Here is a 14,887-nt window from a genome sequence, read left to right on the forward strand (position 1 = left end):
CCTTGGCCTCCCAAAGTGCTGGGATTACAGGCATGAGCTACTGTGCCCGGTCTTTTCTCTTTTTCTTTTTTTTTTTTTTTTTTTTTTTTTGAGACGGAGTCTCGCTCTGTCGCCCAGGCTGGAGTGCAGTGGCCGGATCTCAGCTCACTGCAAGCTCCGCCTCCCGGGTTTACGCCATTCTCCCGCCTCAGCCTCCCCAGTAGCTGGGACTACAGGCGCCCGCCACCTCGCCCGGCTAGTTTTTTGTATTTTTTTTTTTTTTAGTAGAGACGGGGTTTCACCATGTTAGCCAGGATGGTCTCGATCTCCTGACCTCGTGATCCGCCCGTCTCGGCCTTCTCTTTTTCTTTAACATCCCCTGCCCCTCACCTCCTTTGAGTCAACATAGTTGTTTAGCAAAGGCTCACATTTCCTTTTGAGAACTAGAAAGAAGCATCTCCAGGTTTGTTTGTTTGCTTCCTGGGTAAGGAGAAAAAAGGTGCTGTAGAAGAGGAAACGGTCCTAATAAAGATAATCCAGATAGGAAATGCTTTCTAAATCAGCCTTAAGTGTCAAGGCTTGTCTGAGTTAAGGGAAGGGAACTTCAGCCTATGAATTTTGGTATTAAAAAAATCTGAGGTTGTGAATCCAAACATCATCCTGAGTACATATGTGCTATAAACAGACTCCAGAGAAACTGCTGACATCCAAATGTCTGGGTATGTGAGGAGACCTGTTCCTTGAGGCTCTATCCTGGCCACTGACTATTGGATAACCGAGTGATTCACCCTCTAAACCAGAAATGCTCCTGTGTATGGTAACACCAGACTAGTGAGAAAGCAGCAAAAGCAGTATTATTTTGTATCAAGTACTAATTAAATTTGATTTGATTCAGGTTGAACAAATCCTTGTGCCCGACACTGGGCTGGGTGCCAGGGCCCTCAAGGAATCTCAGGTTGCCTAATGAGACAGGTAACTAAATACTACAGCTCTTATCAGACAGGTAACTAAATACTACAGCTCTTATCAGACAGGTAACTAAATACTACAGCTCTTATCAGACAGGTAACTAAATACTACAGCTCTTATCAGACAAGCTAACAGGGCTAAAAGTTAAAAGGGTTAACATCTTGGAGACCAGATGAAATCTTTCTGTATGTGTCACAGATTTTATGAGCTGGGTTTTGTAGGATAATATGTGGTGGAAAGGGGCAAAGGCCTTCTAGGCAGAAGAAATAATGTGAGCAAAGATGGTGGGAGCCTGTGCTCTTGGAAGGTGTGTACTATGTGGCATGAGGTCCTCGGTGTGGACTAGGAGGAGAGCATTGATGGAAGTGGAAATGAAGCTAAAAGGGCAGGCTAGGGTCCAGAGTGTGAAAAACACTGATTGCCTTACTTAGGAGAGGTACAAGGCAGACATGAACATCAACAGGTCCGATTTATCTTCTGTAGAGGTTATAATAAAGTAGGTATGAATTTGTTTCCCTTCAGGTTGAGTTTTCTTTTTCTTTACTTTCTTTTTTTTTTTGAGACAGGGTCTCACTCTGAGCCCCAGGCTGGAGTGCAGCGGTGAGATCACAGCTCACTGCAGCCTCGACCTCCTAGGTTCAAGAGATCCTCCCACCTCAGCCTCCGAGTAGCTGGGACTACAGACACACACCACCATGCCTGGCTAATTTTTAAAAATAGTTTTGTAGAGATGGGGGTCTACTATGTTCCCCAGGCTGGTCTTGAACCTCTGGGCTCAAGTGATCCTCCTGCCTCAGCTTCGGAAAGTGTTGGGATTGCAGGCATGAGTCACTGCACCTGGTCTCAAGTTGAATTTTCTTTTTTTTTTTTTTTTTTTTTTTTTTTTTTTGAGACAGAGTCTTGCTCTGACGCCTGGCTGCAGTGCAGTGGCATAATCTCAGTTCACTGCAAGCTCCGCCTCCCGGGTTCACACCATTCTCCTGCCTTAGCCTCCTGAGTAGCTGGGACTACAGGCGCCCGCCACCACGCCTGGCTAATTTTTAGTATTTTTAGTAGAGACGGGGTTTCACCGTGTTAGCTAGGATGGTCTCGATCTCCTAACCTCGTGATCTGCCTGCCTCGGCCTCCCAAAGTGCTGGGATTACATGCGTGAGCCACCGCGCCGGGCCCTCAAGTTTTCTAAACCAAATAAAATCTGACTCCCAGCCCCAGAAAACGGGGAAAGGTGCCCTGATGCTCATGATGGTCACCTTAGTACCTGAGGCCATGGGGTACGGATGTGGAGGGCTACTCCTCCACCTCCACCAACCACCAAGCCCCAAAGCTCTATGTTGGCTCAGAAAGGCCCTGCAATGGTCCTTACTGTGTTGCCTCAGAGACATCTTGGAATGTAGTCTCCATAAGCACAGGCAAGTTTCCCTCCATATGGGGTGCTCTTGGGGTCACTCCCTCAGTTCATTGTAAGGCACTGGCCACCTCCCATTCCCTCCTCTTTAGGATAAGCCATCGTAATCTTCCTCAATTATTCTTTTTTTTTTTTTTTTTTTGAGAGGAGTTTCGCTCTTGTTGCCCAGGCTGGAGTGCAATGGCGCTATCCTGGCTCACCACAACCTCCGCCTCCCGGTTCAAGTGATTCTGCTGCCTCAGCCTCTCAAGTAGCTGGGATTACAGGCATAAACTACCACGCCTGCTAATGTTGTATTTTTAGTAGAGACTAAAACAGAATTCTAAAATATTAGTACAGACTAAATAGAAATTTTAGATTTCTCCATGTTGGTCAGGCTGGTCTCAAACTCCCGACCTCAGGTGATCTGCCCGACTTGGCCTCCCAAAGTGCTGGGATTACAGGTGTGAGCCACTGCTCCAGGCCCAGTGGTTCTTTTTTTAGACAGCGTCTCACTGTGCCACCCAGGCTGGAGTGCACTGGCATGATCTTGGCTCACTGCAGCCTCAACCTCCCGGGTTCAAGCAATTTTCCCACATCGGCCTCCCAAATAGCTGAGACTACAGGTGTGAGCCACTACACCCAGCTAATTTTTTGTGTATCTTTTGTAGAGATGGGGTTTTGCTATGTTGCCCAGCCTGATCTTGAACTCCTGTGCTCAAGCACTCCTCCTGCCTGGGCCTCCCAAAGTGCTGGGATTATAGGCATGAACCACTGTGCCCAGCCCTTCAATGGTTCTGAAGCCAAAAACCCCTCTTTTTTTTTTTTTTTTGAGACGGAGTCTTGCTCTGTCACCCAGGCGGGAGTGCAGTGGCCGGATCTCAGCTCACTGCAAGCTCCGCCTCCCGGGTTTATGCCATTCTCCTGCCTCAGCCTCCAGAGCAGCTGGGACTACAGGCGCCCGCCACCTCGCCCAGCTAGTTTTTTGTATTTTTTAGTAGAGGCGGGGTTTCACCATGTTAGCCAGGATGGTCTCGATCTCCTGACCTCATGATCCACCCGTCTCGGCCTCCCAAAGGAGGCTCAAGCCTCTCAAGATTACAGGCTTGAGCCACCGCGCCCGGCCTCTTTTTTTTTTTTTTTAGACACAGTCTTGCTCTGTCGCCCAGGCTGGAATGTAATGGTGCAATCTCCGCTCATTGCAACGTTTGCCTCCTGGAGTCAAAAATTCTCCTGCCTCAGCCTCCCAAGTAGCTGGGATTACAGGCACGCACCACTACACCTAAGTTTTTGTATTTTTAGTAGAGACGGGGTTTCACCATGTTGGCCAGGTTGGTCTCAAACTCCTGACCTCATGATCCACCCACCTAGGCCCCCCAAAGTGTTGGGATTACAGGCATCAGCCACCGGGCCTGGCCCTTTTTTTTTTTGGTTTGTTTTTTGTTTTTGAGACAGGGTCTCACTCCCATCGCCCAGCCTGGAGTGCAGTAGTGCAATCTCAGCTCACTATAGCCTCAACCTCCTGAGCTCAGGTTTCTCCCAACTCAGCCTCCAGAGTAGTTGGGACTACAGGTGTGTGCCACCATGCTTGGCTAATTTTTGTATTTTTAGTAGAGATGGGATTTTGCCATGTTGGCCAGGCTGGTCTCGAACTCCTGGGATCAAGCAATCACTGCCTGGCCCTCTCAGTGCCACTGCACCCGGCCTCGCTCTTTTTTTTTTTTTTTTTTAACAAAACAAAACAAAACCTTTTAAATCAGGTTCAAGGGTACCTGTGCAGGTTTATTATACAGGTAAATTGCATGTCACAGGGTTTGGTGTGCAGGTAATAAGCATAGTAGCTGATGGGTAGGTTTTCAATCCTCTCACTCCTCTTGCCCTCCAACCTCAAGTAAGCTTCTGTGTCTACTGTTCTTTTCCTTGTATCCATGTGTACTCAATGTTTAGCGCCGACTTATTTTTATTTTTTATTTATTTATTATTTATTTATTTATTTATTTATTTATTTATTTTGAGACAGTCTCGCTTTATCGCCCAGGCTGGAGTGAGTGGTGCGATCTTGGCTCACTGCAATCTATGCCTCCTGGGTTCAAGGGATTCTCCTGTCTCAGCCTCCTGTGTAGCTGAAATTACAGGAGTGTGTCACCATGCCCGGCTATTTGTGGGTATGAGTGTTTTTAGTAGATATGGGGTTTCACCATGTTGAACAGGCTGGTCTCGAACTCCTGACCTCAAGGGATCCACCCACCTCAGTCTCCCAAAGTGCTGGCATTACAGGCGTGAGCCACCAAGCCCAGTCTAGCTCCCACTTATAAGTCAGAACATGTAGTATTTGGTTTTCTGTTCCTGTGTTAGTCTGCATACGATAATGGCCTCCAGCTCCATCCATGTTGCTACAAATGATATGATCGTGTTCCTTCTGATGGCTGTGTAATATTCCATGTTGTATATGTACCACATTTTCTTTATCCAGTCTATTGTTCATGGTCATTTAGGTTGACTCCATGTCTTTCCTATTGTCCCAAAACTCTTTATAGATCCTGTGTCCTGTCCCATGAAAGCCCACTGCACTTTCGGAGTCAATAGCAAATTGGATGAGCTAAATAAATCTTCACAAATAATGTGATAATGGGAGAGGCAATGTATGTACCCCTTTTTTTTGAGATGGAGTCTTGCCTGATCCCCACCTGAAGTGCAGTGGCACGATCTTGGCTCACTGCAACCTCTGCCACCCGGGTTCAAGCAATTCTCTGCCTCAGCCTCCTGAGGAGCTGGGATTACAGGTGCCTGCCACCATGCCCAGCTAATTTTTTGTATTTTTAGTAGATACAGGGTTTCACCATCTTGGCCAGGCTGGTCTTGAACTCCTGACCTCACGATCCACCCACCTCAGCCTCCCAAAGTGGTGGGATTACAGGCATGAGCCACTGTGCCCGGTTGTGTGTACCCTTAAAAATGGACTTTGGAGACATCTCCTTTCCTTGGCTGGAGCTGTCTGGGGAGGGATTTCAGGCCTGACAAGATGGACAAGAGAGAGATCATGTGGAAATAGGAGGGAAGTAAATTTTTATAAATTACTCTGGAGGGAATAAATTGGACAGTCAAACTCAACATGGACAGTCATTCTCAAAATGATCAAAGCTAATCTCTTAATGTCCTGATACATGCTTTTAAATAACTTTTTAAAAATTTAAACTTAAATTTTTTATTTTATAAGTAGAGATGGAGTCTTGCTGTATTATCCAGGCTGGTCTTGAACTCCTGAGCTCAAATGCTCCTCCTGTCTCAGCCTCCCAAATGCTAGGATTACAGGCATGAGCCATTGCACCAGGCCTTACTTTTATTTCTTTTGAGAGGGAGTTTTGCCATATTGCCCAGGCTGGAGTGCAGGGGCTATTCACAGATGTGGTCATATCACTTCATTTTGGAACTCCAGGGTTCAAGTCATCCTCCCGCCTCAGCCTCCTGAGTAGCTGGGACTACCACAGCATCTAGCTTTCAAACTTTTCTTTCTTTCTTTCTTTCTTTCTTTTTTTTTTTTGAGACAGGGTGGAGTGCAGTGGTGCAATTTTGGCTCACTGCAACCTCTGTCTCCCAGGTTCAAGTGACTCTCCTGCCTCAGCCTCCCGAGTAGCTGGGACTAGAGGTGCCTGCCACCACACCAGGCTAATTTTTGTATCTTTAGTAGAGATGCAGTTTCACCATATCGGCCAGGTTGGTCTTGAACTCCTGGCCTCAGGTGATCTGTCTGCCTCGGCCTCCCAAAGTGCTGGGATTACAGGCATAAGCCACAGTGCCTGGCCTCAAACTTTTTAGTGACTACATAGTAGAATCTCTACTTGGATTTTATATAGTGTTTAGAAGACTTGGCTGGGAGCAGAGGCTCATGCCTGTAATCCTGGCACTTTGGGAGGCAGAGGCGGGCAGATTACTTGAGGTCAGGAGTTCAAGACCAGCCTGGGCAACATGGTGAAACCCAGTCTCTACTAAAAATACAAAAATTAGCTGGGCACAGTGGCGGGTTCCTGTAACCCCAGCTACTTGGGAGGCTGAGGTAGGAGAATTGCTTAAATGTGGGAGATGGAGGTTGCAGTAAGCCAAGATCGTGCCACTGCACTCCAGCCTGGGCAACAAAGTGAGACTGTCTCAAAATACAACAACAAAAAATGAATACTCTCTATTTCTCAGGCATACAGAGACCATTGCAAATATAAGATAAAAAATAATTCCATCATGAAATCTTTTAGTTTCAATATTACTTGACCACTCATGTACCTCTTTAAGTGAAGAATGATACTAATTCTTTTTAAATGTTTCTTTGTCTGATCTGCAGAGACCACAAAGATGGAAAGGCCTTAAGAATTTCTGTTTTTCGGCCAGGCGTGGTGGCTCACACCTATAATCCCAGCACTTTCGGAGGCCGAGGCAGGTGGGTCACCTGAGGTTGGGAGTTCGAGATCAGCCTGACCAACATGGTGAAACACCGTCTCTACTAAAAATACCAAAATTAGCTGGGTGTAGTGGCAGGTGCCTGTAATCCCAGCTACTCGAGAGGCTGAGGCAGGAGAATCGCTTGAACCTGGAGGCAGAGGTTGCAGTGAGCCGAGATTGCACCATTGCACTCCAGTCTGGGCAACAGAGTGAGACTCCATCTCAAAAAAAAAAAGAATTTCTGTTTCTGTAGTTATGCATGTAACACAAAACCATTCAGGTTAGAGGCCCACAGCTTCCCATGTAACTTTTAAGACATGCTCCATTTTGTAGGAGCTTGGGGATATTCAGGAAATAACTGACCCTTTAGGGAAAAATGGCTAATTATTTGGCTGTAGCTTAAAATTTTTCTCCTTAAATTATCTCCTCCTTCTTTTGTTAACTGGACTGTTAATTGAACTAGCTTAAGTAAAACGATAAGGGGAATTTCAGCTGGGCATAGTGGCTCATGCCTGTAATCCCAGAACTTTGGGAGGCTGAGGCAGGCGGATTGCTTGAGCTCAGCAGTTTGAGACCAGCCTGGGCAACACTACAAAACCCCATCTCTATAAAAAATGCAAAAAAATTAGCTAGGTGTTGTAGTGTGCACCTGTAGTCCCAGCTACTTAGGAGGCTGAGGTGGGAGGATTGCTTGAGCCCAGGACGTTGAAGTTAAAGCGGGCAGAGATGGTGCCACTGCACTCCAGCCTGGGTGACAAAGTGAGACTTTGTCTCAAAAAAAAAAAAACAAAAAAAAAAAAAAAGGATTTTCACACATCTGAACAAAAGGTTCCAATGCTTAAGACAGTTCTATCTAATAATTTCAGGTCATGAAACCTCATAGCTAGATTCTACCTTGCAGCATCCTTGCAGCTACAGCCCCTGCTAACAAGGCTTTATTGTTTCTGTGTATTTCCAATTCAAATTCTTGGGAGAAAGAATAACACTCAGAACTTCTCACACCAGGCCACAGTCCAATAAATCAGGGTATGGCCTTGTCCTCATCAGGTGTGTGGGCAAGAAGACACTGGGATCACCTCCTCACCCTCTAGTAGTTTTGTCTTCACGGGCAAGTTGCCTAACTCACTAAGCTTTCGTTTCTCTTGGGGAAGTCTTGGCTTAATATTATCCCTTTCGGAGGACTAATTTTTGGATAAAATTAGTTCACATAAGTAAAATTCCTTAGTACAGTTCTAGGCACAAAGTGAACTGAGAGTAAATGGAAATTACCACCGACCTTATTATGGTGGGAAAGACGCTGTACTAGATGCTGCAGATATTGAGCCCAAGGTCACAATTCTCCAGCATGGGGACACAGGAAGGCCACCCTTGATCCAGCAAGATGAGAGCCATGACAGAACCCAGAAGAGAAGCTTTATCCCTCTTGAGAGTATACAGGCATAGGAGTTCACTGCATTTGTCCTGTGGGCTGTATCCATTCATCCACCTCAGAATCAGAATTCAGATGGTAGCTGGTGGTCTCAGGTTCACATGATCATTTGCATTGAAAGTGAAGTCAGACTTATTTGTCACAGGGAAGCCTTACTTGGCAGTTGTCTGAGTACATGTCTTACTACCTGTGTGACTGGGAAACACTTCTTAATCCAAGTAGCTGCAATTCCCTCATCTGTAAAAACAAAACAAAACAACCAGGGATAATAATATTAATAGTAAACATAGAGTTGGCAGGCATGGCGGCTCATGCCTGTAATCCCAACACTTTAGGAGGCCAAGGTGGGTGGATTGCTTGAACTCAGGAGTTCGAGACCAGCCTGGGCAATATGGTGAAACCTCCTCTCTACCAAAAATACAAATATTAGCCGGCTGAGGTGGCATGCACCTGTGGTCCCAGGTACTTCGGAGGCTGAGGTGGGAGGACACTTGAACCCGGAGGATCAAGCTGCAGTGAGCCTCGCCACTGCACTCCAGTATAGGTGGCACAGCATGGGTGACACAGTCTCACAAAAAAAAGTAGACACAGAGTCGCAAAACTAATGCCCCCAGCATATAGTGTTCAATAAACGTTGGCTATTTTATTATCTATCATTTATTGTGTGCTCACTGGGGGCAGGGTATAAATTATCTCCATTTTTATAGCTGTTATTAAGGACTGATGAGCTGAGGGAGTGGAAAGTCTGGAATGACTCCTAGATTTTGCCAAGCACCTCTGCTCCCTCACAGTACTGTGTTCTGGTACCAAGCACAATGCCCTTCCTCTTTTTTTTTTTTTTTTTCGAGAGAGAGAGTCTTGCTCTGTCGCCCAGGCTGGAGTACAGTGGCACGATCTCAGCTCACTGCAACCTCCGCCTCCCGGGTTTAAGCAATTCTCCTGCCTCAGCCTCCTGAGTAGCTGGGATTACAGGAGCTCGCCACCACACCAGGCTAATTTTTGTATGTTAGTAGAGACGGAGTTTCACCTTGTAGGTCAGGCTGGTCTCGATCTCCTGACCTCGTGATCTGCCCACCTCGGCCTCCCAAAGTGCTGGGATTACAGGCGTGAGCCACAGTGCCTGGCCCGTTCCTCTTCTTTTACCATGTTGTATTTTCAAATGGGTTTTTTTTTTTTCTCAAGGAGCCCTCCTGCTGGGCCTCAGTCTGGGTCCTCAGTCCGAATTGGCCCTCACTGCTTTGAGGCACTGGTCACATTCTGCCGCCACACATCACAAGCGCTCCCTTTGAACTTCAGAACTGAAGTTCTCCCTAGAACTTCGGAAAGTCATGGATGAGGCCGGGCGTGGTGGCTCACGCCTGTAATCCCAGCACTTTGGGAGGCCGAGGTGGGCGGATCACGAGGTCAGGAGATCCAGATCATCTTGGCTAACACGGTGAAACCCCATCTCTATTAACAATACAAAAAATTAGCCGGGCGTGGTGGCGGGCGCCTGTAGTTCCAGCTACTCGGGAGGCTGAGGCGGGAGAATGGCGTGAACCCGGGAGGCAGAGCTTGCAGTGAGCCCAGATCGTGCCACTGCACTCCAGTATGGGCGACAGAGTGAGACTCCGCCTCAAAAAAAAAAAAAAAAGTCATGGATGAAAGGGTCCTCAGTTTATTATCCTGTGAAATAGTAGCTGGGACATTTCTGAGGCCCAGAGAAGGAAAATAACTTGAATGAACAGGTTAGGAGCAGGCCAGGCGTTCTGGCGGGTGCCTGTAGTCCCAACTCGGGAGGATGAGGCAAGAGGATCGCTTGAGCCCAGAACTCAGTGAATAGCCACCGCACTCCAGCCAGGTCAACACAGCGAGACCCGCCTCAAAAAACAAAAATAGAAACAAACAACTAGCTTAGGCGCAGAACTGAGACTCAAACCTACGTTTCCTGCTCACCCCCCACACCTCCCAGGGCCCCGCTGATTCCTCGTGGCCGCTAACTTGGAACGGCCCCAAAGCCAGGTCGAAGGCGAGACTACCGGCCCTGGGGACTCCTGGCCCTGCAGTTCGCACGGAGGATGGACGCAGTCAGGCTCTCCGGGAGCTGCGGGAAGCCCCAGGACTTGGAAAAGCCTCAGAGCGAGAACCTGGGGGAAGGGGAGCTCGGGACCTCGAGGCGGCTGGAAGTCGAGAGCGTCGCCAGGGGGCCGTTTTGCGCTCGGGTGTGGAGAACGAAGCCGAAAGCTGGGCTCTGGAATCTCCTCCAGAGCTCTCGGCCAGCCAAAGCGCGGCCGCCCCACCCCCGGCCCGCCAGGGGCAGTCGGCCCCGCCCCCTGGAGCTGCGTTCCCCAGGCAGCCAGTGCCACGCGCAGTCGGCCGATCCTCCCACCGAGCGAACTGCGTCTCAGCCGGGGCCCCGTTCGCCGAGGCCCTGGGTTGTGGGCTCCCGGCCGTCCGCGAAAGCATGGCCCGGCCCGTGCAGCTGGCGCCGGGCTCGCTGGCGCTGGTGCTGTGCCGGCTGGAGGCGCAGAAGGCGGCGGGGGCTACGGAGGAGCCGGCGGGCGCGCGGTGTTCCGCGCCTTCCGTCGCGCCAACGCGCGCTGCTTCTGGAACGCGCGGCTGGCGCGCGCCGCCTCGCGGCTGGCCTTCCAGGGCTGGCTGCGGCGCGGGGTGCTGCTGGTGCGCGCGCCCCCCGCCTGCCTGCAGGTGCTGCGCGATGCCTGGCGGCGCCGGGCGCTACGGCCGCCGCGCGGCTTCCGCATCAGGGCGGTGGGTGAGTGCGGGACCCGGAGGGGAGGGGCGTCCCGCGCCAGCTGTGGGCTCCGAGCTCCGCTCTGCAGGGGCGAGCGCGGCCCGGTCTTCTACCACAGAGGCTAGGTGCCGCTCTGAGAGCCCGGGGGCTGCGGTTGGGCGGCGGGTCTGGGGGGCCAAAATGCCCCAGAGACGTTCCTTCCCGCTTGGACACTGCAGCTATAGTCCCCAAGGTGTGCCTGGCCGCTGCTAGGACTGGCTCCGGGCTGCATCCGTTCCTCGACTCTTAAAGCCCGTGGAGTGCACAGAAGGAACTTTCTGCTTCGAAAAGTGATGCTCTGGATAGAGAGGCTTTGGACTAGCGGCCACTGTTTAGGCTCCACCGGGGCGGTTAGGAAGGGTACCCCAGGGGAATGGCCAGAGTTTACCAAATCTGGCTGCTTTATTATTAATTTAACTACAGATCCGCAGTGGACAACATTCTGGTTTTCACATCCTGCAGTGTGGTGGTCTTGGGTCGAGACCTAGCAGCTTTGGGGTCGTTAACTTCTTGGGGAAAGCAAACAAGTAGCCTCTCATCCCTTTAGCTAAACAGGCAGGAATCCACCTTCCCAGGCTTTTCAGACTTAGCTGTTTGTTAGACAACAGCAGCTGTTTGCCTTTATAAAATAGCTTCTCATTCGAGAAACTAAACCGCTGCGCCCGTGAGTGGTCTCTGACTCTGGGCACTAAACCCAGGCAGGTGTGTCAGCTCCCTGTAACAGCCTGGTTCTTGCCTGCATTTATGTGAGGCTGCAAGGGCCATTTGATGGTGTGTTGACAAGTCACCAGTTGTTCAGCGCTTAATTCTCATTCTTACCAAGGAACCCCTCTGTGTTAGTCCATAAATCATCCTCTTCCATCCGAGGAGAAGGAGCCGCAAATAAAAAACATTTGTTTGGCCAGGCGCGGTGGCACTGTGTAATCCCAGCACTTTGAGAGGCCGAGGCGAGTGGATCACCTGCGTTCAGGAGTTAGAGACCAGCCTGGCTAACATTCTGAAACCCCTCAGGAGTTCAAGACCAATCTGGCTAACATGATGAAACCCCGCTTCTACTAAAAATACAAAAATTAGCCAGGGCGTGGTGGCAGGCGCCTGTAATCCCAGCTACTTGGGAGGCTGAGGCAGGAGAATCGCTTGAATCCAGGAGGTGGAGGTTGCAGCGAGCCGAGATAGTGCCATTGCACTCCAGCCTGGGTGACAAGAGCGAAACCCCATCTCAAAAAGAAAAAAAGAAGAAGAGGAAGAGGAAGAAGAAGAAGGAAGAGGAGGAAGAAAGAAGAAAGAAGAAACATAGCAGTAAGAAGCAAGCACCTGACTGACCGATAACTGTGTATCATCCATTCAGAGATGGTATTACCACATCCCAGCAGCCAGTGCTTTAAACCCAGCAGCCAGTGCTTTAAACCTTCACTTCTCACTCCATGCTGTCTGTTCCCTGTCCTCCCCACCCCCATTTTTCTTAAGAGCTCACTGCAAAACCACATATACACATTTCCTCTCCTTTTACTTATAGGAGTGTAGTGAAGAAAATAGGTTTCTGGCTCTGAGAACAGTGAACCAAGTAGCCAAGCCAAAATACTCAAGAGCGAAGAGGTTTTTCAGACAGGCTCGATGAAAAACTCTTCAGTTCTGCGTCCTCAGTTTTTCTGGTTTGAATTAGTGGTTACATTCTCAGGTCCCCCTTTTCAAAGGGTGAGCATAGAGCATATTGCAGAGAGGGAGTGGGATGCAGGGTGGGGGGTCTAGACCTGGGGGTGAAATAAGAGAGGGCTTGTGCTAAGTCACTGGCCGCTGCTAATGCCCCAGTGAGCAGTGTTAAATGCTGGTGTCTATGTTGGTACTGTTTGCTGCCATCTGAAATATGCAGCACACGTCACCTATTGCTCCCATTCTCTTCTGCCCAGTAGGTAATGCTGCCTCATAGCACAACTTAGGATGCAGTGGACACTGTATTCTATGGGGTGTGCAACACAGTGGACTTACCCGGGTCATCACCCTTGACTTGGGTCTCCTGGCAGGAATGATTTTGAGGTTTTTTAATTTAATTTTAATTTTTTTTTTTTTTTTTTGGCAGAGTCTCTCTGTTGCTCAGACTGGAGTACAGTGGTACAATCTTGGCTCACTGCAACCTCCACCTCCTGGGTTCAAGTGCTTCTCCTGCCTCAGCCTCTGGAGTAGCTGGGACTTTAGGCGCCTGCCACCATACCTGGCTAATTTTTGTATTTTTAGTAGAGATAGGATTTCACCATGTTGGCCAGGCTGGTCTCAAACTGCTGACCTCAAGTGATCTGCCCACCTCAGCCTCCCAAAGTGCTGGGATTACAGACGTGAGCCACCGTGTCTGGCGATTTTCGTTCTTTATAATATTTTTATTCCTTTGTTTAAGCCCTAACCATGGCAAGGACAGATTTTGAAGTTGTTAACAAGTCCTGATAAAAATTTGAACATTCAGCTGGGATTTGGACAAAGCCACCCATTAGGACATTTTGAGGAGCAAAATGGAGAAAGTTCTTATTTGATGCTGAGTGATGGATACACCTGGGGGACAGAGGGGATGCTTTTGGTTTGAATAGTGTTGCTAGTTGCCAATTTCTGGTCTAACTTGGGATCCCTAGGTTCATATTGAAGGAGAGGAGGCAGCTCTTGGGCTACCTTAGAGTCCTGGAGGGTGGCGAAGGCAGGAGAAGCTGCTTTCCCCAAAAGGAAATGAAAGTTTGGGTCGGCTTGCTCTCTTGCCTCTTGCAGCGCTGGCTTCCAGGAGGGTGGGGAAAGAGCTACTGTGGACTATTGCAGGTTGTTGCTCCATTCTCACTGTTATTTTGTGGGAAAGAGCAAAATGCTAGAAAAGGACACAAAGAGTCAATCTGATCTCTTTGCCATAGATGTTGTTTATTTATTTATTTATTTTTGAGACGGTGTTTCACCCTTGTTGCCCCGGCTGGAGTGCAATGGCGTGATCTTGGCTCACCGCAACCTTCACTTCCTGGGTTCATGTGATTCTCCTGCCTCAGCATTCTGGTAGCTGGGATTACAGGTGCCTGCCACCACGCCTGGCTAATTTTTGTATTTTTAGTAGAGATGGGGTTTCACTGTGTTGGCCATGCTGGTCTTGAACTCCTGACTCAGGTGATCCGCCCACAGCAGCCTCCCAAAGTGCTGGCATTACAGGCATGAGCCACCAAGCCTGGCTAGATGTTTTTTTAAAGGCTAGTTTACTGCTGCGTAAAAGCATTAGGGTATAGGACGTATTGCTGGCTAGCTCAGGCAGAAAACGCAGGGAGAGAGGGATGGCGTTCAGCTTTATAAGTCCAGCTGTACTGCCTTGGGTCCTTCTGAACTTATGGACCTGGGACTTATAAGGTACGAGGAGGGAGCACCCTAGCCAAGCAGACTGGAGTGACTGGAGCCCCAGGTGCAGACCTGAACTTAAGTCATGCAGAGGTTTATGTTTTCTCCAGGTTTTGTGCCTTTTCTCTCCATCTTCATTCTCTCTGCCTTACCTTTCCTCTGGTAAGAAAAATAGTTCCCAGACAGAGATTATTTCTATAAAAAGAGAGACATTGGATCTTTAGCTTGATTAATAAGGGGCTAACTCTGCTTTTGTACTCCAGTCCTCAAATGTTATATTTTTCTTTTCTTTTTTTAAGTGGAGACGAAGCCTTGCTCTGATTCCCAGGCTGGTCTCTAACTGCTAGGTCTGAGGGATCCTCCCCCCTCGGCCTTCCTTTCAAAGTGCTGGGATTACCAGTGTGAGCCACCTGGCTCAAATGTTTTGTTTTCTGTTTTTCATTAGCCAGTGGCATTAACAAATGAAAGAGTGAGTTCTGGAAGCTGGAGGGAGACTGCTGCCTAACCAGCTGAGCCACTGGGGAAGGAGGTACTACAGGGAGGTGGGACACCTGTATTTGTTTGGAAGAATCTG

At 48.9% G+C, this 14,887-nt stretch overlaps 1 pseudogene; it reads left to right on the top strand.

Annotated features, from left to right (window-relative positions):
• The first annotated feature begins 10,522 nt into the window (after positions 1 to 10,522).
• Positions 10,523 to 11,325, top strand: LOC117084654 (annotated as a pseudogene).
• Positions 11,326 to 14,887: the final 3,562 nt, after the last annotated feature.

Source organism: Trachypithecus francoisi, unplaced genomic scaffold (assembly GCF_009764315.1).
Source record: "Trachypithecus francoisi isolate TF-2019V2 unplaced genomic scaffold, Tfra_2.0 Contig00501, whole genome shotgun sequence".
Classification (NCBI taxonomy): Eukaryota; Metazoa; Chordata; class Mammalia; order Primates; family Cercopithecidae; genus Trachypithecus; species Trachypithecus francoisi.